The sequence below is a fragment of the Mustela putorius genome, unplaced genomic scaffold (assembly GCF_011764305.1).
Source record: "Mustela putorius furo isolate JIRA1106 unplaced genomic scaffold, ASM1176430v1.1 tig00537284_pilon_pilon_pilon, whole genome shotgun sequence".
Classification (NCBI taxonomy): Eukaryota; Metazoa; Chordata; class Mammalia; order Carnivora; family Mustelidae; genus Mustela; species Mustela putorius.
Genome location: NW_025422422.1, coordinates 2,787,840 through 2,812,932, shown reverse-complemented (window position 1 = coordinate 2,812,932; position 25,093 = coordinate 2,787,840).

Genomic DNA, 25,093 nt, shown 5'->3' with positions numbered 1-25,093 from the left:
CTTTGCCACATTATGCATTTGGTACTTTCTACAAAGTTTGAAACTTGCCTCTTTTTCACTTGTTTCTAGGTAACTCTACTTTCAATCATCAGCGTATTATTTGACTTTCAACATTCCTTCACACGCTTTAGCTTCTATCTAAACATTTATTTACCGAGTTCTCACTTTTCCTTGGGCCACTCAGCTTTTCAGTTTTACTTTTTCTGCTGTTGTTTCTCTAAATCTCTTCCTATTTGTCAGCTTCTCTCTTCATTTTGTCAAAATTTCTTAACTTTTCAATTAGTACCTCTAACTTTTTAAACCGCTTTGTCTCTTCTTTTTGTAATAATCTTATTTTTAAGTATTCCAACTTCACGTGCCTCAACGTTCTCAACGTAAAATCTGTCTTCCTTCTATTCGCTTGATTCTTTAAACCTTTAATTTCCAAAATCTCTGGTTTTTATCATTTGTCCTGTGGTTTCATCTCTCTTAAATGTTTTCAAGTTCACATTGCCCAAGAGCGTCGGGCAGCAATCTTCACTTTGTTGGAGGGGTTCAGGGTCATGGAGCAACATAGTTCGGAGTGACTCAATACCCCATCTGCTCCTCCACAGCTGTCCCTCTGGAGCCCCTGAATTGGACTCCCAGCAATTTTTATGTCATTCCTAAAAAGTCATAATCTTAGTAATGTGTGAAATACTCAAGTTTAAATTCCTTCCGCAGGACAGTAGTGAGTGCATCTGCGCGGCTCCCTCCTCTCATGTTGGAGGAGGGTCAGGGCCTAGACTGGGCCAGGAAATCCCGCAAGCCAGGTGAGCAGTGAGCTTCCCATCAGGCATGAGGCAGGAGAGAAGGAGTTTCTGAATCCTTCTTGTCCTTGCCACCAGACCGAGCACCCCAATCAGAGGGCTACGGCTGCTCTAGAAAGTTCTGGCACAGCCCAAAACCCCAGAGGAGAATACGCTTGCCAGAAGGAAAGCCATTCTGGCTCACTGCCTAGGGTTGACCCCTTGTCTCCATCTCAAAAACAAAACAAAACAAAACAACAAAACAAAACAAAACAAAACAAAAACACCCATTCTAGTATGGAGCGAAACTGGGCAGGACAGGATACACCTTGTCTGCGTCACCACTTGCTGCATCCAAATGATCGATCTTGGTGCCTGATGCAGTTGAAAGAATTATTTTAATCTGAACAATATTTTAAGGCTTTCTGTACCCTCCCACATTTCCCGTTTCACAGACTGCTCATATGGGAGAAATGAACTCACACCATCAGTTAACAGACCCGAGGACCCGTGATAAGTGACAGATTCAGAACTGGAAGCCAGGTGTCCCTCCTCCTTCCCAGCCTCTTCCCCTGGGTCAGAAGGCCTCTTATTGTTACCCAGCAAGAACCTCCACCCCAACAGAGGGATGTGTCTGCATCCCTCAAGGACCATCACCTCAAGGACCGCAGCCCACCTGGTGACTGGGTCCTGAAATCACTTGCTACAGTAAGAAGAGATCAGGGGCTACTCTCACGGGCAACTGACTAACAGCAGATTCCTCCTGCTGTACAGCTGACAAGGGCTAAGACAAGGGCTAAGACAAGGGCGAGTAAGGGATCTGAACCTCCGTGTGATCTGGAGCTATCTCGAAGAGAAGCTGAACAGCGCCCCTACATCTACCAAGTCTCCCCACCGAGTTCTGCCCAATAGAACCTGACTCCTGGTGTTCACAATGCTCCATCAGGAGCCACAGCCTTTATACTTCAGTGGGCTTAATTTTCCAAACTTGGACTTTCAGCAATATATCTGTGTCCAGTATCTGAGACAAAACCTTGCCTCGGGGGCGCCAGGTCACTGAAGGTATACAACATTGATTGAAACGTTTTGTGGAACAAACAAATTAACTTCCTGAATGAAAAATACAACCTTGCCCATTACCAAAGAGTAAATCCCAAATGTAAGATTTATCTCTAATAGTCTATCAGGAAAGAAATCTGAACTCAATACCCCTTTGCCTATTGAATAACCCTAATCCTGGGCAATCGCTCTTCAGGAACACTGCTTGTCTGCAGTCTGACTCAAGCTTGTTAAAACTAACCCATTTTTCTTCTATGAAAGATGTAATCAGTAGTAAGGAAACTAAAACTTCGAGGATCCCACTCATCAATCTACGTTCCACAAATGAAAACACTCCCCAATTGGTAATTAGTTTTCAATGATGAAGTAATTAAATATTTCACTCCCAATTCCCTCTGCTCCGCATCTGGGGCTTCGTGAATGTTGTGCTTTCCAAGCCTTTGTGTGCAATCTTGTTTTATTTATGGCTGGGCCTTTATAAGCTTTCTGAAACTCTATCGAAACCGCACGAAGGCAGAGGGAAACCTGACATGTAAGTGTTGAACTTGATTATTACAGGCAGTCAGACCAGGTAAAGCAGAGACACCTGATCTGCCTTGGCCCAGCGTTATCAAGAGAACATGATTACCTAGTTCAGGATGGTTTTAAGAGTTCAAGATTGAAAAGTGGAAGCCAAATCTTTTCTTATTTAACCTTGATGAGGGACGTTGGGGAATGAGAGATGAGCCTGAGTTTTCCAAACAGATGTCTGTCTCGATTGGATCCCCCCCTTCTGGCTCTTCTCCTGGTCTTCTGTTCCTGAGATGCAGCATGTGAAACTAATGCAGGAATGAAAAATGCCAACACCACATCAATCCAAAACTGCACTTTCAGTTACCCGACCAAGGTGGACTAAGACATGTCACTAAAATCCATTTCTTTTTTTTTTTTTTAAGATTATTTATTTAAGAGAGAGAGAGGCAAGGGAGAGAGCTGGGGGGGGGGGGCAGAGGGCTAGAGGATCCCAAGGAGACTCCCCAGTGACCTGGGGCTCCATCCCACGACCACGAGTTGATGACCTGAGCCAAAACCGAGTCAGATGCCTAACCAACGGTGCTGCCCAGGTGCCCCTAAAATCCATTTCTTAAAATTTAACATTTGATCAAATAATTGGCTATCACCAACATGCATGTCAGATGTTGAATCTGAAAGTTTTTGTGAAGAAGTTTTGAATCTTCCTCTTCATACGCACAGTCAGCTGCCAACTGGTTGTTATGAGGAGGCACGAGAGGCTCAAGACTGAGGAGTGCTCCCTGGCAGTGCTCCCTCGCAATCCTCCAGCCTCGAAGGCCAGAGCACCAGTTATATGAAATCCCTGGTACTGTCTCAAATTCACACCCCTCTGGAAAATCGCCATGAGCAACAGGTCATCATGTGCATTTTCAAGGGCCCCATCGTGATTTAAACACTTCAGGTTTTATCCTTTACAACAGCAGCCATGATTTCCTGCGCCTAGAGAGTTCTCAGTTCTTGGGGGATGGAGGGGCGGCAGGGACAGCCCCGGTTGAAGACAGGCTCTTTCAAGGGGTCAGGGAGAACTTAAGTAATGCGCGTGGTCCCACGGGAAATTCTAAGCAGGTATAGGACAAATGAGCGAGGGTGAAAGAGCAGCCCATCTCCGTAGAGAAAAACACAGAATTTAAAGATAGTGAAGATGTAGTGGAAAGAATCCTAAACTAGGTATCAGAAAGCCTGCGTTTTAATCCTGGATTTGGCACCCAATAGCCAAATACCTTGACAGCTCCCAGGTAACTGGCTTTATAATCCCCCAGGTCCTTCTCACACTGACAGGCTGTATTTTCAGGAAAGCTCAGCTATTCCCGATCACAGGCAAGGAATCCCTGGCAGCATTCTCCCTCAAGCCCCAGGACAGCCTATTTTTAAGGTACAGTTTAAAGAGTGTGCCCTGAAGCACCTTAATAGAAGGATGACCTAGTACGGGTCCCTTGACCTAGCAGACTCGGTCTCTTATCTGTAAGAGATGTGGAAGCTTTATGAGCTGTCTTTAGGGTCGATGAGATGAAGTATGTGCAGGTATTCTATAAACAGTAAAGACCAATACAAACTTGTCTTTTTTTTCTCTCATCAAATATAAGTGTTATGAAACACACTGTCCACTCTCTAACTGCCTACCTAGCCAGCAAGCCTGGTATTAATGGTGGGAACCTGGGTGAACCCCAAGGCTTGATTTGGGGTGATCCTGTGTGCCATTTGAAGTATGATTTCTCAGTGATGTGAGAAAACAAGCCTGGCACCAGGTGGTGTCTTTTATTTCTAAGAGTAAACAGTGAACTTCTGAAAAATGAGTCCAGCCCTCTCAAATCAAGGATTACAAACAAACACCTCATTCTATGAATCAATGGGACGGGGAGGTTCAGAAAATGGAATTTAACATATGCTTCCTGCAAAGGATCATGGAGATTAGCAGGATTTTAAAATGGTTTGAACAATTCGTGTTGAAATTTTATGGCATAATCTTCAAAGTCTTTGAGGTGTTGAATTATATCAAATTTCCTTGAAATCTCTGTTTTGCTTTGCAAATGTTTACACAAAGAGTGAGAGAAACCTTGCTGTTGGCCATCAGCAGATACTATCGCTTTCCCTTGTGGACTTCAGGTATCTTCACAGAAATTATCCCATACCTCCCCCATCCAAAAAAAAAAAAAAAAAAAACAAAAATCACCAAAGGAGGAAGAAGCATGGCCCACTAAGCAGTATGACATCGTAAGCCCGTGTGAAAAATGCACTAATGATAGTAGCAGACTCGGCAGCAGCAGCAGAAACAGGGATCAAACGAATACCCGGTATCAGGTCCTAGGCTAAGCATATATCTATGCTCATTCCTTCCTCGCAGCTCTAGGAGGTGGGCACTGTTACTCATTTTGCATACATGAAGCATCAAGACCCAGAGAGTTAAGTAATTTGCTAAAAGTCACAGGGCTAGCAAGTGGCCACACGTGGATCTGAACTCACATCAGTCCGATTCCAGAACGAAGCATCGTCACTGCTATGCTCATCGACCATCACACAAACCCGTAACGGCCTGTGCAGCACAACCTGCAGCTTCATTAGTAGCAGGCAGGTAATCATGCCTTTGCAGCCATCTGCATGGCCAAGAAGACACTTTTCTTCTCATACAGAAGCAGAGAAGGGTGTCAGGCTTGAGGAGCACAGTCGGCTTCACACATATTCTGCTGTTTGTCACTTTCCCAGTTACACTGGTGCCTGGAGCTGAGGCCCCCTGCTTGGTAAAGATCCTGACATTGGGCTTCCCCATAGGGATGTGTCTTAGTTCAGGCTGCTCTAACAAAAACATCACAGAGTGGGTGCCCTCAACAATAGAACTTGATGTCTCACGGTTCTAGAGACTGGCAAGTCCAAAGTCAAGTTCCTGGCAGATCTGCTGTATGGTGAGGCCCCACTTCTTGGTTTCAGATGGCAAGCTCTCTTGTGTCTTTTTATAAGGGCACTTATTCCATTCATGAGAGTTCCACCCTCGTGGCCTAATCATCTCCCAAAGGCCCCACCTCTTAATACCATCACGTTAGGTGTTAAGATTTCAGTATATGAATTTGGGAGGCTGGGGGGCGGCGGGAGACACCAACATTCAGTCCATAGCACTGGTATAGCACTGGTGCACTTTACCTGGATTGGTGAGTTTGGGATGGGGAAAAAAGTCATGGCGAGTGGATGGGCGGACAGGAGCTTCCCACACCTGCAGGAGGTGCCAAGTAACCCACTCTGCTACACACAGAGCATTGTCACCATCTGTGCAGCCGCTCAGTCTCACCCTCTGACCACTAAACATGTCTTGAGTGCCCACTGTCTTTGCTTTGACAACACAGGTTAAGTTGGATATCTCACAATTACAAATGACCCCACAGACATTCCAAATATAATGAAGTCTAAATGTAACTGTGTTCCCCAAGATGGTGGCTGCTACACTGATAGGATAGCAGTAGCTATTTACTGAATGACCTCACTTAATAGTGCCTCAGTCACCACCTGGTATCAGTGGTGAAGCTGTTTTGAAGCTGTTTTATGCACATGGGCAAAAAAAGCTGGCTTCCCGTTAATTTTTCTAACTTGTCACAATTCTGTCTACTAACATAGGAAAAATTGATGATGATAATGATGATCTGATCTTAAAAATTTTACAATAGAACATGATAGAAGATGAGAAGATAGGCAGATAGCTGATACACAGATAGATAAGAATGACCGAAGCCTGATTCCTAGTAGGACTTCATAATAAATTATTATATGTTTTTAGATTTTTAAAAATAATATTTCTAAAACCAAAGAATATTGAACATAATATTAAATCAATTTGTTAATATTATTCATTAACTCATTATATACATTTATAACTTCTAAATATTAGTTTTTCAAGATTTTTCTTACATGTGAATGTGAGTACTATGTATATTTTGAAATCACTTTGGAGTTTCAGCTATTTAATGAAAGACAATTAATATTTAAATATTCTTATTTTTCTACCCTATGCTTAATTTTAAGTGTTGTGCAACTTAAATGCAGATAATTTTCCAAAGCTCTAAAATCTTAACGATATCCTTAATTACCTGATGTATAGATTTATGCAATTTTTACAGGTATGTGTTTCCTTACCACAAAGGACCACTCTCTGATTTAAGCTAGAAAATTAGAAGAGTCATACATGATAAGCAGAGTAGTCTAAATATGTCACCAATTTGGCGGTGTAATGAGGAACAGCTCAAACCGGATTTCTCTGTCCACCGAATTCTTCCTTCTGTCTTCTTTGCTAAGAAAATGTATTAAATGGAGCAATGATGTCAACAAAAAGTTATGACAGGCATCACTCCCAAATCGCCTCTCTTAGGAAGAAAAGGATTTGAACAGCCTCATGTATCCGCAAGTCTGAAATCATAAAGCTCGAAGTTCTTTCATGTGGGTGGTCACAGCAACATCAGCTCGGTTTGAGACTCTACTTACGAGGCCAACCAACAGGTGCAGGCACAATGCCTCCCCAAATCGCAGAACTGGCCGTTTTGCGCTAGTCTGAAAGATTATCCACAGTCTGGGGCGAAAAGAGCAAAGACACAGGAAAGGTTCTGCTTTTGAACAGCACTGCTAGTAGACAGTCAACCACATGTCAGGTGACTCACATACTCATCTAAGAGATCACTGATTTTAAAATGCCTTCACTCTAGCTTCACGAATCTTAAAACATTAGTAACTATGCTTAATTAATAACACTTGTTGATATCACCAAGAAAAAAATAGTTGGAAAAATACCATTTATTCTGCAAAAAAAAGTACCAAAGTAAACTATTGGAGGCACAATAGTTAGAAAACAGTAAAAGCCCACACGTGATACATTCAGAACAGGTATGATATTGAAGGAACGCAATGTCGGTTTGTGACCTGAGGGGTGTGGGGGCAGGGAGAAGGAACTGGGGCAACAGGATCTGTGTCTTCTTCACCATCAGCTAATGTTTTGCTCACAGAGAATTATCTCAACATGTGAATTTCATATTAAACCATGCTATCATGGGGCACCTGGGTGGTTCAGTGGGTTTAGCGTCTGCCCTCGGCTCAGGTCATGATCTTGGGGTCCTGGGATTGAGCCCTGCACTGGGCTCCCTGTTCCATGAGGAACCTCTTCTCCCTCTCCCTCTGCCCCTGCTTGTGTTCCCTCTCTCTCTGTCTCTCTCTCCCGTTCCCTCTCTGTCAAATAAAATCTTAAAAAAAAAAAAAAAAACATGCTATTAGGATACCAATCCTAATTAAACCCACGAACCAGAGTTATTATGAAGAAATTGGATCAGAATACAATTCTGTGTTTTTTCAAAAAAAATTATCTTGGATACCTAAAGGAAGAATTTTAAAGGAGTCACGAGCTAATAAAGGAAGACGTGAAAAATTGTGGGGGGGGGGGGTAGAAAGGAGTGAAAGAGAAATAAGTTCTGCTTTGCAGATTTCCATAAGAGTAACTATCAGCTTCAGGAAATGACTTAATTAACTGACACTTGAATCCACTTAATCTAAAATCATTAAATCCCCACAAAAATTCACCAGAATTCACTCATACGTATTATGCAAAAAGTCAAGGCACAAATTCAGCTTTGGGGAAGCAAAGTTAAAAATGCTTCACTGATAACATATAAATAATAGTTTGAATACAAAAGACTAAAAATTAAGATGAGTAGAGCAATATTTGTGAAAATCATCATTTTGAAATAGTTTACATGAAAATTCAATGGGATTTGAAATCTAATTGCATTATCATAAGAAATTTCAACAGTGCATTTACCACTGTAATAAGTAAAGAGAAACAGCTTAGATGCAAAGAATGGATCATATCCTTGATGTGTTCATTTAACCTTTAAAGAGGCTGAATCACCTGTATTCCAGTTAAGGGAAAGAAAGTGTTTCTACCCACACGGGAACAATAAACTAACATATAAAGTCTTCTGACATTTGCTCTATCACTGAGCAAGCATATCTTAACTAATGGTAACTAGCATTATCTTAAATGGTAACTATCAAGATTTTCAAGAGATCAGCATTAAAAAATACGGATGGGGACTGTGTACAGCCATTTCAAGTATAAAAGATATTTTTAAAAAGTTATGTTCAATGAAGTTAAAAATAGGGGTGCCTGGGTGGCTCAGTCAGTTAGGATCTGCCTTTGGCTCAGGTCATGATCCCTGGGTCCAGGGATCAAGCCCCACAGCCCTGCTGAGCAGGGACCCAGCTTCTCCCTCTCCCTCTGCTGCACTCTCTCTCTCTCTCTCAAACAAATAAATAAAATCTTTAAAACAAAAAAAGAAGTTAAAAATAATAAAAAATATTTGTTTTCCCTAATGATTCATTACATTAATATTCTTGCCATATTTAACATAATATAAAGATAATACGGTAAATATTTTTCTCCAAACCCCACTACATGCCTCCTATTCCTGTCTGAGCTATTCCATACACATATTTTCATTTCCTGAGTATTACACATTATGATGGTCAATTTTATGTGTCAACTTCATTGTGCCAGGGGTACTCAAATTCAAACAGTGTTTCTAGGAGTGTCTGTGAGGGTGTTTCTGAATGAGATTAGCACTGAATCAGTGGATACTGTAAAGCAGATTACCTTTTCCAATGGAATAGGTACAGTCCAATCCCTTGCCACCTTGAACAGAACAAAACCAGGAGAGCTGATTATCTGTGTTAAATGCTAATTAAGCCAAACTTGAAGGAACACTGAACACTGACTATATTTGGAAGGCAAGAAGGTGTGGGTTCAAATCCTGGCTTCGCCCCATATTAGCTATGTGATCTTGAACAAGTTCCTCCACCTGTCTGTGCTTCTCTTTCCTCATTTGTAAAACATGGACAAAAATTATCCCTACCTTGTACTGTTATGAGGGGAGTTAAATAATGTTTGTTACACACGAGTGCTTGGAGATGCTTTTAAAAATATCGTTCTTCCTTCTTTCTTCAGGGCTAGTAGTTTAACGTTCAGTTATTAGGCCATGAATTAACGAAAGGCATAGATCCCCACCATCCAGTGAGGGAACAGATCTCCTAATAACCATACCCCGAGCCCACAGCACTTGTCCTCCACGGAACATGCGATGCTAGAAGGACTTAGGACTCCAGCCAGGAAAGCAACAAGGCTAGAGGCTTTGACTATCCCAAGGCTATTTAGGACTACATGTCACCCTAGGACTTGAAATCCTAGGAAAAGGGTGATCTGGGATTCTGTGACGTGCCCCACAAGATTGACACAGCAGAGAAGAAAGCAGTGTCACACAGGATCGGGACCGGACAGAATACCTCCCTTTATTCCCCAACACAATGAATTTCTAATATGATGGACAGATTAATACTATTAACTTTGGCAAATCCACAGCCCTCCGACCCCTTGAGGGTAGAGAAGGGACTTGTTGATTTGGAGAGGCTCCAAAAATAATTTCACGTGAGAAATCTCTCTCACGGACGGTCCCTACAGAGGAAGCATGCTAAATTAGAGACCGTAACCTGAAGGGATCATGTAACGGCCCTGGTGTTCTTGTTGGTTGAAAGGTCGGCATGCCACATCCAAAACATGGACTCGCTTGGAGGGCCAGAGCATGCGGGAATAAAATTTTGTCACGGAGAGAGACCATGTCTTGAGTAGGAAGATCGAAAGGCAGCTACAGGCCACGCCAGCCAGGATGAGAAGCAAGGATTTCAGGGGCAAGGAAGTTCACCGACACAACTTGCGAGCAGGGGTGCTGGGTGAACACCTTCTCCACGTCTTAAAAAGGAGAAGCTTCCGGGGACACAAGCAGGAGTTTGGAGTTCTGTGGGGTAAGATTTCCGAGTTTCCGGTAACCACACATGGAGACCAGAGGACAGACCCAAACCAGCTCCCTGAGAAAATGCAGGGCTTCAGCACAGCCGACCAAGGCTACGACGAGCTGATGTCCTCCTAGGAAGCAGCTGCTCATCCTAAACAAACTCTGAAGGGCCAGAGAGGTCAGGAAATTTTAGAAGTGAGAGATGGAAAGCTTCCAAGAGATCACCTTATTTATCTTCCCGACAGTTGGATCGTTCTGCTCAGTGCTCCTTGCCACGTTTGATCTACCTCTCGGCTACGAGTCCCCCTTGAAGAGCCACATTCCCTCTGGAGACTCATGCTGTCAGGAAGCATTTCATAATTTCTGGCCTATTTTCTTCTCCTCTGACTTTCAACACTACAGGTCTAGTCTGGGGAGACCAGATGTTTGGTCAGAGGTTTGGGACTGAACCAAGGAAAAGAAATGCTGGGACCGGCCATGGAGCAGTGCACATTTCAACAGCTCCCAGCAACGGTGTGTGCTTGGAGAGAAGCGAAATCCCAGACTGGGGGCGGGTGGAGATGGCTGGGAAACCCCTGAGGGGCAGGACTTCTGTAACCTAGTGAGGGAGGTGGCTGCCAGGAGCTCCGAGAAATTTTAGCCATCTCTAGAAGACCCCTCTGCACATCACCAACCCCATCCTCTCCCCTAAACCCTCTCTTCCCGCTGTAATCCTGCCTCCAGCAACTAACAGCCTTTATGTCACAGTGAAAGCTAAAGCTTAAGAAAGGAGACATGGAGGCTGATTTTCTCACCCAGGAAAAAACAGCCAAGAGCAGCTCCCTTCCCAAAGCAGTCCTTTACAGCAATGCATGCTAAAGTGTGGGATGAAGAGATTCTGTCTTGTTTATGATGACACAGCACACAGCAGAGCACCAAGCGCATAGTAGATCTCCAGTAAATGTGTGTCCAGTTAGACAGAAGTGAAGCAGGAGGCATCCTACACATACGGGAGAAAGAGACACTTCCCAAATCAGTATGTAGAAAGCAAACAGCCAAAATGAGTGGCTGAGATCTTTGAGGAAACACTTTATCAATTTTATATTTTAATTATCTCCAGTGATCCAGTAGAAAGATAACCTCTGTTTATCATTCTGAGGAAGATACTGACATCCAGCTGTCGACCAGGCACTTGGCTTTTGCATAGACCAACATGAAAGCATCATCTCTAACACAGGATAGGATCAACTCAGGAGAAGAAACTACTCTGCCACTTACTAAAGATATTAACTTCTCTGTGCCTTGGTTTCTTCATCTGTAAAACAGCATCATTGTATTTCCCTTATGGAGTCATTACGCGATTAAATGCTTAGGCCCATGTTTGTGCCAAACAAATGTTAGCAGGGTGACTTCCCTGTTTCTTCTTTTCTCCACATCTGTATCTCTTGAGCCTTCTCTATTCCGGGAAATAAGTGTCACCATGCACCTAGGCACCAAGCCAGAAAACCACTGTCATCCTGCCCCCTCCTGCTGTCTAATATCTGCCCCCAACCTCCAATCAGTCTCCAAACATCCAAAGTCATGTTGTTCACATCTTTTGCCACCCTTCTCACTGGCTTTTAGTTCACATCCCCAAACTTCTCTTGCAGGATCATCTGCTATTATCCTCCAGGTCCAGACATACCCTCTCTCCAATCTTTCTCCTACAGTACTTCCAGATTAATCTTTCTAGATTGAAGATCTGATTATGTCCTCCTCCACTTACATTCACCAGTACTTTCCAGTTACCAAAACTGCTACTTTCCCTTCAAAACTCAGTGAATCTCTTCTCGCTGCCCCCAGGCTGATTTATACCCTTCTCTTCTAGCTGGCACTCAGCACACAGATGGCTTCTAGCACTTGGGACACTACGCTCTGCTAGACTCACAAGGCTGTGAGCTCCTTAAGAGCAGTACCACATCCTTCATTTGGATTCTCTAAAACTGAGAACAGGACCTCGGACATCATAGGCTTGCACAGAGGCTTGTTAGATGGAAAGTTGGATGGCTGGATGGCAAAGCCCAAGCAGACTCCTCTGACACTCTCAGCAGACCAATAGAGAGAGAATCAAAGCCAAGATTTCCCAGCCAGACAAAGACAGACCCCAAGGGGTAAAAAAAAATAGCTTTGTTAAAATCATCTCACTTAGGGGGCAGGTGAATATTGAGGAAAGACTTTCACAGCTGGTTTTAAATAGAAGATATTGGCAAAAACAGTCCCAACAATGAACACAAACAGAAATGACACCAGGAAAGAGACTCAGACTATCATTATTAATTACCCTGTCACTTTAATTCATTGTATTCTAGCATAAGCCAAACTAATTAGGTCTTATTTTGTGAACAAAATTTTCATGGCCTGCTACATGACATTCTTCTCTAATAGGTAGCATCTGCGGCATTTATTCCATCCACTAATTTTGTAACCTTCTCCTAAGTAAATATCGGACTCATGTGATGTGATTCAGACAGAGATGAACTGTGCAGCTTGGTGTGAGTCCCCAAATCAGGCCCTCTTCCCGGATGCGCCTTTCCAAAGAGTCTAGACAGAAGACGGCCGGCCAGTCGGGTTCCTGGTAGGCGGTGTCTGCATGAAAAGGAGCCCAACCATCCTCCCGTGGAGCAAGCATGCAGAACTCGCCCACGGGCTGCAGTCAGAGGTGAACTCTGTGGTCAGGCATGAGCCAGCTTTAAACATAGTAGGCACTGGAGAGAAGGGAGGTACCAGTGGGCTGGTCTAGTCTGAGACCTGGGTAATCTTCCTGGGTAAGAGAGGGCTGAAACAGTGCCCGAAAGATGGTAGCCTAAGAACAGCAAGAAGGTGGAGGTTTGGGGGAGAGAGGGGTTCTCTGTTTGTTTTGTTGAGCAAGGGCCTGTAGCAAGGGCCTATAGGAAAATCAAAAGACAACATGGAGAGTGGGAGCCATGATTCTCTTGCTGCATACCCAGTTCTGGTCTTTCCAAGAGAGAAAGCCTTCATCCCCCCATTCTGTGAGCAAGTGGGGAGAGTAGCAAGGGAGAAAACCTCCATTGGTTTTCTCAAACGTACCACGGCCCTCACCACCGCCATGTGACAAGGCCTCAAGGGTGGAGCTGCCACATGTGGACAGTGCGAAACCTCTCTCAGGGCCCAACTCTGTGGTCATCAAGCTACGGGGATACATACAGAGAGGCAGACAGCCTGGTGCTTGGCCTGGGCAAAGAGGCAAGGCTCAGATATAAAGTAAAAATGTTAAAAGGAGTGGACCACCAGCCCTAATGTGTGTCTCACCCAGCCTTGGTGTGTCCTTCTAGGTTTTCAGTAGACTCCACCAGAAAGCACAGAGGCTTTATCTTTGTGTCTGCAAAGCCTGCCTGGGTCTTTCTCATGAATGTCTGTGTCTGTGTTGGGGTGGGGTGATGCATTGGGGGGGACCTGTCAGCCCCTGCTTCTTCTCCCAGTTAGCAGCATTTTCCTTGGTGAGAAGGAAACTGAGAGAAGCCTCCCTTCCCGCTGGGGTCACAGGAGCCCGAGGCCTCCCTGATATAATCCTGCTCTCTAGAAAGCGGGGCCCTTTGCCCTTCTGGTTCCCTGGCCCACATAGTTTTGTTCCATGCCTGCTGACTCACCTAGCTGACTGCTTCTTCCTCAAGCACACAACTCAGTGACTCGCAGCTGTTGCTGCTCTTCTCTGGCCTCCATCCCCAAGGAGCCCTCGCAAGCATGCCTGTCCAACCAGAAGGACAGGGAGCTCCTTTCCAAGGGCACAGATGTCCCACCTCTAGGGCTGGCCAGGTCTTTGGTTCTTCCCTAATAATCGCTAGTATTTGTAAAAAATTAAAAGAAAAATAAATTTTCTGTGATTTTTTTTTTGGCTTTGCTTAGATGTCAAAAGCATTAAGAGCTGTATTAAAAATTTATTTTTGCAAATATAGAGCAATCAAATGCACAGCATTATTGGTCAAGCCACAGTAAGAATGATAACTGTGCCTACGCTAAAAAGCAAAAACCTCGCCTTGAAGTTTTATTTCAGAGTAACAGACATGTCGGGAGGGCTGGAGTCTACATCCAGATGGATTTTCACTCTATGTGAACCTGGCTTGTCCCATCATGATTTCTGGTCCCTTGGTCTCCCATACGTAATTTAAGAACAAAAGTGCATGAGGGGCTAGATGTGACGACAAATAAGTGATTCTGGAGAAATACAATTCAAGTTCATCGTTTTTGGAATTCCACGACTCCAGGGTCAAACTACAGCAACCAGGGCATTCGCAGCTGAACTGCAGACGCTCATTTACTCTGTCAGCAAATAGGAATAAAAGGCCTACTATGCGCCAGGCCCTCTTCTATGTGCTCGGTAGAAGTGTGTGTCAAATGCAGAGGAACTATAAGGAGACGCACATGAATGAAGGAGAGGCCCACAGCCCAAACAAAGGCCGGGCAGCTTCCTCTCGGCCAGCACTGAGCTCCAGCTCACAGTCTCAGGGAGTACGGTCAGTCTGTCTCTTTTAAAAAGCAGGAACACTTTCAAGCATTAAAGAGCAGAGACAGAGAGACAGAGAGATGATGGGGCAGGGGACGGCGGGCATGGAGATTTTTTTTTCTGCTGGACCTAAGTGCATTTATACCATTTGTCAAAATCTTCTCATTCACTAAAATAAAATAAAACACCAGGTCTGTAGAAGTATTGAGTGTAAAAACTCAGTAGGCGTTGGTGGGACACTGAGCACCTGGGTAGGCAGAGGGTGACTAAGTGAAGATCCTCGAGCCATGCCATTTGAGGAACGATTTGAGGAATGATTGAGGGAAAGGCGGTTAACCTAGGGAGAGGTACCACCTACGATCCGGCAGGCGGTCACAGCGTGGGAGAGAAGTTAGGTGCTGTGGTTCAGAAGTAAAGAATCAGAATCAGTGGGTGAGATGGACGGGACACAAATTTTGACACAATATAAGGACAGATTCTCCAATGATTAAAACAATTCAACAAAGGGTGCAGCCGCCCCCGCAGCTAGGGTAAAGCCAGTGTTGCTCAGGCTGGGAACCGGCCGCTGGAGTTTGCTGGTGGTCTGCTACCAGCCCTGTACAGAAACCGAGAGCGGGCACTTAGAGACCTTTGTGGCAACAGGCATTGTTGTGACAACCAAGGGTTGCCACATCTGGTTGAACAGGGGAGAGATCCTTGTCAAATCCCTCTGGTGAATCACGTGCCAGTCAGCAGCAGCGAGAACTGTGCTACGAGGGGGCTCTCTTAACGTGAGCTTGTCAGACTGAAAGCATTACACAACCCAGAGTCCATTGCTTTCATCAGTTAAAGATCCCTTAATGCGTCATAAGTGGCTATTGATGAGAAGCTAAAGATGAATTTTTTGAGCACAGCTGTCACTGGTTTCATTTTGAATAAAAGTTGAAAATTAAACATAGGGAAGCAGCTGACATTGTTTCGAAAACCACTTCTGTTCCCACCAACCAAGTTCTGGTCTGTCTACAATGACCAATACGTAAACAAAACATAGAAACAATTTAGATATAAATGCCCCTCCCACCCCACGAAGAGTAGTCAATCCAGCCTTATTTAGATTAATTAGCAAGCAAGAATATAACCCATTTGTTGCACTAAGTAATGATACCTGGTGTCCGGTCTGACTGCATGTAGAGGGATTTAATATGGGAACTCCCCATTTTATTCAAAATGTATTATTCTAACAAAGAAAAGCAAATATTTACTAGTGTGAAAGCAATACTTTCTGTTAATCACATATAAATGCACACCTGTAATAAACATCTCCAGTTTTGGCAATTCATTTTTCTAGGCTATATTTGTTTTGATGACATTTACTGAAACATAATTTTATGTCTGTGAATTTAACAGTAAAAAGCAATGGCTTGCATTTTATGTGTTTCTTGTTTGTTCTTCCAGGAATTCATCTTCACTGCATTTTGCAAATTGAAAGCTAGTCCTCAGCCACATAAAGAGAAGCACTGGGACAAATGTCCAGAGCTGGAGGACACTGAAGCTGCCCTGGGAAAAGCCATCTCAAGACATGGGGACACTAGCTTATATGGCCTCTCAGTGCAGTGTCTGGACACGGCAGGTCCTCAGGGTCAAATACTAACCCTGAACCCGTGAATACCATGTAAAGTGTACACAACTAAAACCACCAGACCTATGAATGGTATACACTGCAAGTTGACTTTTTAAAATCCTACGTAGTTCATGGGAGGCAAAAGAGATTGTTGAAGACTCAAAACCATGTTGGGTGAATCAGGCTTGATAGAAAGATTTAGCCTTGAAAAGTCAAAAAAAAAAAAGAACCCTCGGGAATATGTCATCACTGTCTTCAAAAAATCTTACCATGGTTCTCAGGGCAGAAGCAAGAGAACTCTATACTGAGAGGCTCCAACTAAAACTACAACTAACAGGGAGAAGGGGTAGGAAGGCAGATCCTGATTAAAAAAAGAATTTCTCAACCATCATAACTGCTCAGAAATGACGAGAGCGCTGTCTCATGCATGCGGCAGTGAATTCCCCTAAGACGAGGGGCATCTGGAGCTGTAGGGGAGACAGATGCCTGCGTACATACGAGCTTGCATTCTGTTGGGTTCTTAGTGATTTCTCCAGGGACTGTCCTAAGCCTTTTGCCATGTAGTACATTTACTCCAACCTCACAGCAAATCTAGAAAATAGGGGTCCTTATCTGCACCTAATAAATAAAAAATCAGAAGCCCTGCAGAGTTACATAACATGATCACAGAGCTACAGAAATGGCAGGCAAGAGGCGACATCATGGTCTAGCTGACTTCATGCTCTAACCGGAATGTGACATTGTCACCAAATCTGAAAGTCCATAATTCAATGCACCCCAAAATGTGGAAATGGGATGAGAAAACTACAAAGAGAAGAAATACCTCCAAGATCAAAGTGACCACTTTTTTTTTTTTTAATTTCATATGCCATGAGGTACATGCTGAAGTTTGGGGCTCTTCCTTTCCTGAAGACTTCTAGAACGCAGTGTGCAAATGCCTCCTCGCTTCCTTCCATTTGCTACTTCTTCTTCCATAACCTTCTCCCTTCTCACCTCCAAGTATCCAGAACTCTCATGCTGCTATAACAGATCTCATTGGTCTCCTGAAGACCGTCTGGTGTCACCTCTCCACACTGTCTTCAGAAAGGTGGCCAGAGACAGAAATATTTAGCCCACAGGAATGTACTACAATGTGGAATCTCTGGCACCTAGAGAAAGATTCTTTTATACAGATCATTCCAACACACCTAACCAGACTACAGAGGGCACTACTGAGCGCCTGTGGTAGAGTTGGTCCTCCTCTAGAGTAGTATCAATCCAAGCACCTTTCAGCAGTGGTTTTCCTTGAAAATACACAGATTCACCTACTCATGTCTTAGATAAAGATTTGCAAGTCCTCTTTTGTAAAGAGAAGTCTGCTAAGTCGGATCATCACTTCTTTGATCCCTGCAGAAACAGGAACAGAGGTCCCAAGATCCTGACTCGCCGTCCAGTGCCCTGACCCTGAGCAACCCAGCCCAGTCCTGGTCGTGAGCGAGCTGGCATTCTTCCGTCTGCTCTCTCTCCATGGCTTTTGATTTTTGCACACCCTGAGTCATCTCTGCAGACTCCATGTGACCCGCTGGGTAGCCAGCATCCAGCTCTGAGTCGCTCGCCTTGATGGATGTGTGTCCCCCAAGCATCTGCTCAGGGCACCTGTTCTCCACCCTGCAGAGGGCCAGAGACTCTCCATCTTCCCTCTCTCGCCTTCAGCACTTGGCCCACTGGGATGTTACTAGCAAAGCTTTCCCCTTCTCATAATGGACCTGCCTGATTGTGTAACTCTATCCGTTTACTTCAGACAGCATTTCCAGCTCTGTCTAATCTCCAAACAGATGAATAATTTTTACTTGTGCATTTCAATGAGCTTGGGAAACATTCAGGGTTCAGAGGTACAGCTAGAAATACTTCCAGAAAGATGAGTCAAATAATGTTGGAGGTGACCGGGAAAGAGAAGAAAGGGTCCTGCCACGTCTCTCGCAAGCCAACAGCCCCGACATGCCCTTTGGGGTCACTGTTTCCAGTTTGCGAGTCCTGGGCTGCTGAAATGAAATGTCCATCTCTTTGTTCTGCCTCCCGCTTTCTCCTCTTCCTCCTCCTCCTCCTCCTCTCTCCTCCAGTTTCCCACCTCCGTGCAGGACATTGCCTAATGCCCACTGATAACCCACGAAGCCTCGCTTAGTCTATTAGGAGATTCTTTTTCTGTAAATGTTCAGAATCCTGTAGATTTGCCAGCAGGGTGACTGCTTTCTAATGAAGGATGAATGTCCTCTGCCCCAAGGATGTGATTGGGAAAAGGGCCAGAGAAGACCTTTTACTTTTCTTCTCAGGGATCTAAGTGTGCCTTGAAAGGATACCAATTTCCAAAATATCCAACAAAAATACTCCTGAGACACTTCTCATAGAAATACATCCCAAGTGTGGGCCAAAATAAATTGAGGATGTGCCTGTTCAACAGCTTCAAGAGGTCTTAAAGCTGTCAAAAATGGCAGAATGATCTGACACTCATCAAAGCATTCAGTTAACCAAACCCATAGACTCCAAGGCTTTCAAACCCACGAGAGTAGGGGGCGAATTGTCTGATGGACTTGGACTCCAGAAGTGAGCGGGAGCAAACGGGCATCCCAGTTGTGATGGGGTCTGTGCAGCCCTAGAGAACAGAAGCTAGCCACAGGGCCGGGCTTTGCCTACAGGGTCGGTTTGCACCATCCACATAATCTGCAGAACCTTGGCAAAAAGTATTTTGAGTGTGAGAAAACAGGAGAAACTACGCCGGGACCCAGCTGGATGGAGTTCACCTGCCTGCGGGGAGCAGGGCGTGCTGGCTCCGGGACCAGGCCGGCTCTTGGCTGCTGGAGCCCAGCAGGACTCCAACGTGAAGCCTTTGCTCCTTCGCTTTATAAGCAGCTCCAGCCTCGAGACCCAGTTAGGCCACCTGACCAGAAGGCTCCAGCTCTCTCAAAGCCGAGAAGCCCCCAGCTCTTCCCACGTCTCCATCACGGCACATTCCACCTGTTCCCCTTCCTCTCTCCCCGCCCCAACCTCTCCCTCCTCCTGCTCTTTCCCCAGCTTCCTCCTCTCCTGCCCAGCCTTTGCCTGTTCGTGTTTTCCAGACCTCTCTCTGGCTCACTGCTCTTCTCAATCTTTATACCCTTCCTGGACAAGTTCGCCCATTCTCACGGCTTTGACCCCCCACCCTGAGTTCCCGCAATTCCAGAGCCCCACATTGGACCTGGAGCTCGCTCCCCACCACCTCTGCACTTCTCTAGGGCCCATCCTACCCTGTGCTTCCTCGTTTCCTACTGTCTTGCCCCCTCTGCTCAAACACCATTCTCCCTGAATCTCTGCCCTGGAAATTGTGTGGCATCGAGAAGGCAGTGAGGTGAGGTGGAAAGGGCATGGACTGCCCTTAAATTAGTGGGACTAATATAATAAAAATAACAACAACAGTATGAAAGCTGCAGCAGCGACCATGATAACATGGTAACTGGACACTCTCACGCCCTTGCCAATGTCTGTCTTCCCCAGCCCAGGCTGGACACACGCCGTCAGCCATTCCCAAAGCCTCAGCAGCCGCCTCCTGTTCTTGTCCCACTCAGGCTCCTCTCCATGTGCTTTCATCATTAGAATAAATGTCTTTACCACCCTTAAGGAATCCCCACATGAGACAGGACATTCCAATAATAACAAAAAACATCAGAAGTGCAACGGGCAACGAAACTATTTCTCCACTGGCTTCTCAAAAAGCTGACTTTTGAAAGCTCCTCTGCTCTCAGCTGCTTGGGTGGATTGGTACAGCTGCACGGGGTCAAGAGCCCTGGGGTGGCTGGTGAACTGAGGGGCCTTGAGTGGGGTTCAAAGAGGAAAACAGGACAGAGTATAATCGAAGACAGCAGAGATGTTACCATAGTTGCACATTCTGTCCTTGACCATGGAGCCAAGGGCTCTCAAAGGCACCTCATGGTCTACCTGACGCCAACTTCAAAGAGTAAGGATGTCCTCCGAGCACACTGATCTCCCTTAGAAACACAAAAGGCACGTCTATGATGAACTGATGGAAGCATTGTGGGTCTCTGTCCTTTCAGTTTAAAGATGTTTTCAGGGGCACCTGAGTGGCTCAGTGGGTTAAGACTCTGCCTTCGGCTCAGGTCATGATCTCAGGGTCCTGGAATGAGCCCCACATCGGGCTCTCTGCTCAGCAGGGAGCCTGCCCCCCCCCAACTGGCTGCCTCTCTGCCTACTTGTGATTTCTCTCTGTCAGATAAATAAATAAAATCTTTTAAAAAAAAAAGTGTTTTCATTTCTTAACTTTTAACACCTATTAAAAGAATCGTTATTTCACACCTTTACAAATGTATCTTCCTCCAGCTTCAGGTAATGCCCACCCACTCCGTTCCAGAATTCCATGACTTGGTGAACACAGGCCTGCTTAGTTTTTTCCTTTTTATTTTTTTTTTAAATCCCAAAAAAGACCTGTTAATGCCATCCACACCACTCCTGCCCTCAGAGAGGAGTCACCATGCTTCTTCTTTTCAGACAGAGGACCATCCCCCAAGCACCATCTTCCTCCTTTAACTGGAGTGTAGCCCAGTGTCAGGCAACTGCAGCTAACTGATCTCCCAATATGGTACCTGACTCCATACATAGCACCTAAAACTGTGCTCTCCAACCTTCTTCTTTTCTTAGAGCACATAGAAAACAATACTATTCGTTGGCTCCCTGGGGCAAACAGATGATGCTGCTCACAGCTGGCGGCAACTATGCCCCAGTTCTAGGGATGGGGCGGGGGGCGGGGGCGGGGACCAGGACCTATGTGACTGCCTCCAAGAATTAAGGAGATCCATATCTCAGACACATCTGTAACCCATTTGCAGCAGCTCAGCATGCCCTGGCACCCCTAGTGAGAAGCACTACCTAAAAGATTATCCTATTGCCCGAGAGACCAATAGAATGTTCATTCCTTTAAATAAGATCTTCTCTTCAGGAAGTCCCAAGTCTATTTTTCACCTCAGTGTTAGCATCTCTGACATATGTCTCCCATTCAGTAGTCAGTGCTTGGTCATCCTCAGCAAGAAAGATGGCGTGGTGGCCATGGTAAAGAATCAGGAGCCATGTGGATGCCAAATCCGTGGTTCAGCAGCCACAGCCTCTGACTCACTTACACTGAATGACCTGTGGAAAACCACTGGACTTTGACGGGCCCTAATCAGACGAGCCAGAAAATGATATCAGAATAGGTTTCTACTGGAAACCAAACACTGTGTGAAAATTGAGACTTCCTGAGCAGATAAATTAAAAGCAAGCTCTACAGGAGTAGCATGACGAAAGCCATATGTTGTACTTCAGCAGAAGCGAGACAGAAAATAACCATCGCCTATAATATCACACAGTGTCACAGCCTTGCACTCCTATAAACTGCTGACCTGCATCAACAAAGGCACCTGGTGACTGTCCTTTCCGTGTCAAAAGCATTAAGTTGTAAAGGCTGTGGACTCTGAAGCCAGGCAGACCCGGGAGGGAATCCTGACTCGAATCCATGTTGACCCTGTGATGGTGGGCATGTTGCTCCCATGATGCTCAGTGATCTTAACTGTAAAATAGGATAAATGCATCCTCTAAACTATGTCCACCAACAAATTTTAACAGAAATCCAGCAATGGTCCTTGACTTTTAAAAAATGCACCAAGAAAAAAAGGAAAAGATGCTACTGAGTAAAAGTTTAATGGATAAACAATAGAGGCCATCACTCCGAAGGCAACAGTAGGACAGAGAGGCCCCAGCTGCCACCGCAGTTTTACATAGTAGAACAGTTACACTGTTTTACACAGAAATGTTCACAGAAAAAAAAATTATGTAAAAAAATTGGAAAGGAAAAGTTTTAGTTTCAGATCAATATGAAGTAGATGTACTTTTTCATATTTTCCTTGTTAAAACTGTTTTATTTCTGCTAAAATGTTTCTTCTGCTAAAAAACCTGAGCATTATCTGTACAACAAACATAAGGACTTCAAAAGGTAGTGAGAAAAATTTAGACTGGCTAGGGACATTGGAACCCAAGAAACACCATGACAGTGAGTTACCTGGGGTTTCTTTTTGCCTCATATATCCCAGACAGGGTGCAGGAGAAGCCAACAACTCAGAAACATCAGTGGGAACAGAAGAAAGAAAGAGAAGAAAGGGAGGGAGGGAGGAAAGAAAGAATAGAAAAGAAAAGGTCAAGCCCCCCAAAGCCAGCTCTCTTTAGCAAAAGGAATAGCAAAGGGACAACCTAACAAGATGGAGATGTCTAGACAATAACCTTACCATCCTAGAAAGACACCATGAAAAAAAAATGGCTGCATCCCCAGCCCCACTGGCAAAGGCTGAATGGGAAGCCTAGACTTTCACCTTCACCTGACTCTGACATGGAGACCTAACTCATCCACACACATGTCCTCCCCTGCAAGTGTAGTTCAGAAAAGCACCCCCCCCCAAAAAAAAAAGCCAGAGTTTTCATCCAGACTGTAATGAGCAACTACCCCATGGAGTCAGTGAAGGTTGTGTGGGAATTCTGAGCTTTGACCCCCAAGAAAACGTAGTAAGGTGTCCTTTCTCATTCAGCTGAGTGGGGAGTCAGGATTTTCATCACCACCCTGTGGAAGCAATGACTCCTCACCTGTGTGGTATCAGTGGAGGCCTCATGGTGAGCAGAAGCAAGGCACCCCTCTCCTCCCAACCAGGGTGGTATCATCAGAGGTTTATTGGGGAGCCTAAATTTCTACCTCTACACAGGAGTAATAAGGTGCCCTTTCCTATTCCCTCACCCCACCCCAGGGTGTCAACAGAGGCCAAGTGGGGAACTAGGATTTCCACACACCCTGGCAATAATGAGGCAGGACTCTCCTTCACTTCCAATGTGGTATCAGACAAGGCTTGCTGAAACAGACTTAAGAAAGACCCAGAGCCTCATAGCATAATACCAGAAATGTCCAGGATACAATCAAAAATTACTCAGCATACCAAAAACCAGAAAAATCTCAATGTGAGTAAGAAAAGACAATCAACTGATGCCAAAACCAAGATGACACAAATACTGGAATTGTCTGAAAAATATTTTAAAGTAGCCATCATTAAAATACTTCACTGAGTAATTATGAGCACACTTGTAACAAATGAAAAAAAGTCTTACCAAGATAAAGAACATATAAAGTAGAATCAAATAGATATTCTAGGACTGAAGTATTCAATAACCAAAATTAAAAGTCAATAGATTGGCTCAAAAACAGAATGGCAAAACCAGAAGAAACAATCAAAGAACTTAAAAGATAAAACACAAAAAATATCTAATCTCAGTAACAGAGAGAAAATATACTATTAAAAAGATTAATAGAACCTCAGGGACATGTGGAAAACAACCAAAGGTATAGCATTTGTACTTTCAGAATCCCAGAAGGAAAGGAAAAAGAGGGTGTGGTTAAAAAAAAAAAAAAAAACTTTTTTAAAAAGGTACTCAAAGAAATAATGCTGAAAATTTACCAAATTTAGCAAAAAATGTAAACTTCCATATTCAAGATTTTGAGAGCCTACAAACCCAAAGAAATCCACAACCAAGTCATAGCATAAGAGAACTTCTGAAAATTAATGACAAAGAAAAGTTCTTAAAAGCAGTGAGAGAAAAGCAAGATCTTATACAGAGAAAACAATTCAAATGACAGTGGATTTCTCATCAGAAACCATGAAGGCCAGAAGAAAGTGGAACACATTTTTCAAATGTTGAAAAAAAAAAAAAAAAAAAAGAACTATCAACCCCAAATTCTATAGCCAAAAGATTTATTTTTCAGAAACAAAAGAGAAATAAAGACATCCTTGAATGAAGGAAAACTAACAGAATTTGTTGCCAGCAGATCTATCCTAAAAGAATGGCTAGGGAAGTTCTCTAAATAGAAAGGAAATTATTAAATTAAAAAAGAAAAAGGAATCTGGAACATCTGGAAGGAAGGGAGAACAATGGAAAGAACAAAACTATCGGTAAATATTATAGACTTTACTTCTGCTTTTGAGTTTTTGAAACATTGTCTGATGTCATCCTCAACATATATAGAAGAAATGTAGAAGACAATATTATGTGGTGGAGGACAAAGGACTTTAAGAGAGGTAAACTGTCTATACTTCACTCCAACTGGTAAATGTGATAAGTTATTTATGTATATTTTAATGTCTACAGCAACCATTAAAAAGGTTTCAAAAGGACACTCATGTGGAATATAAATCAAACTGGAATTCCTAAAATTAGTTTTGTAGCCTAATAGATGGTAGAAAAAAAAGAAAACAGAGACATGAAAGGGAGAGGGAACAAACAGAAAGCAAAAATGTAAAATGTCAGACACCTCAATACAGGATCACATTAAGTGTAGATGATCTAAATATAATAATAAACAGACAAAGATCAGCAAAGTGACTAAAAAAAAAAAGCATAACCCAGTAAATCCTATCCACAATAAACTGACTTCAAATAGAATGACACAGGCAAGCTGAAAGTAAATGGATGGAAAAAGATAATCAATGAATGGAAAATCTTAATCAAAAGAAAGCAGGAGTGGATATATTACCATGAGGTAAAGTAGGTGTCAGAGCAAAGATGATTACCAAGCACAGAGAAAAACACTGTATAAAATAAAGAGATGAACCCATCATGAAGATATAGCAATCCTCTTTATGAATAATTGGAATTTGGTAATTTTGTATCACATCTTTCCATTTACTCAAGTCTCTGTGTCCTTTTGTAATGTCATGTTTTCTTCATCTATGTTATGCTTATTTCTTGATTTGTGAGCACAACAATAGTTGACAAATATTCTGAGGGAGAGCAT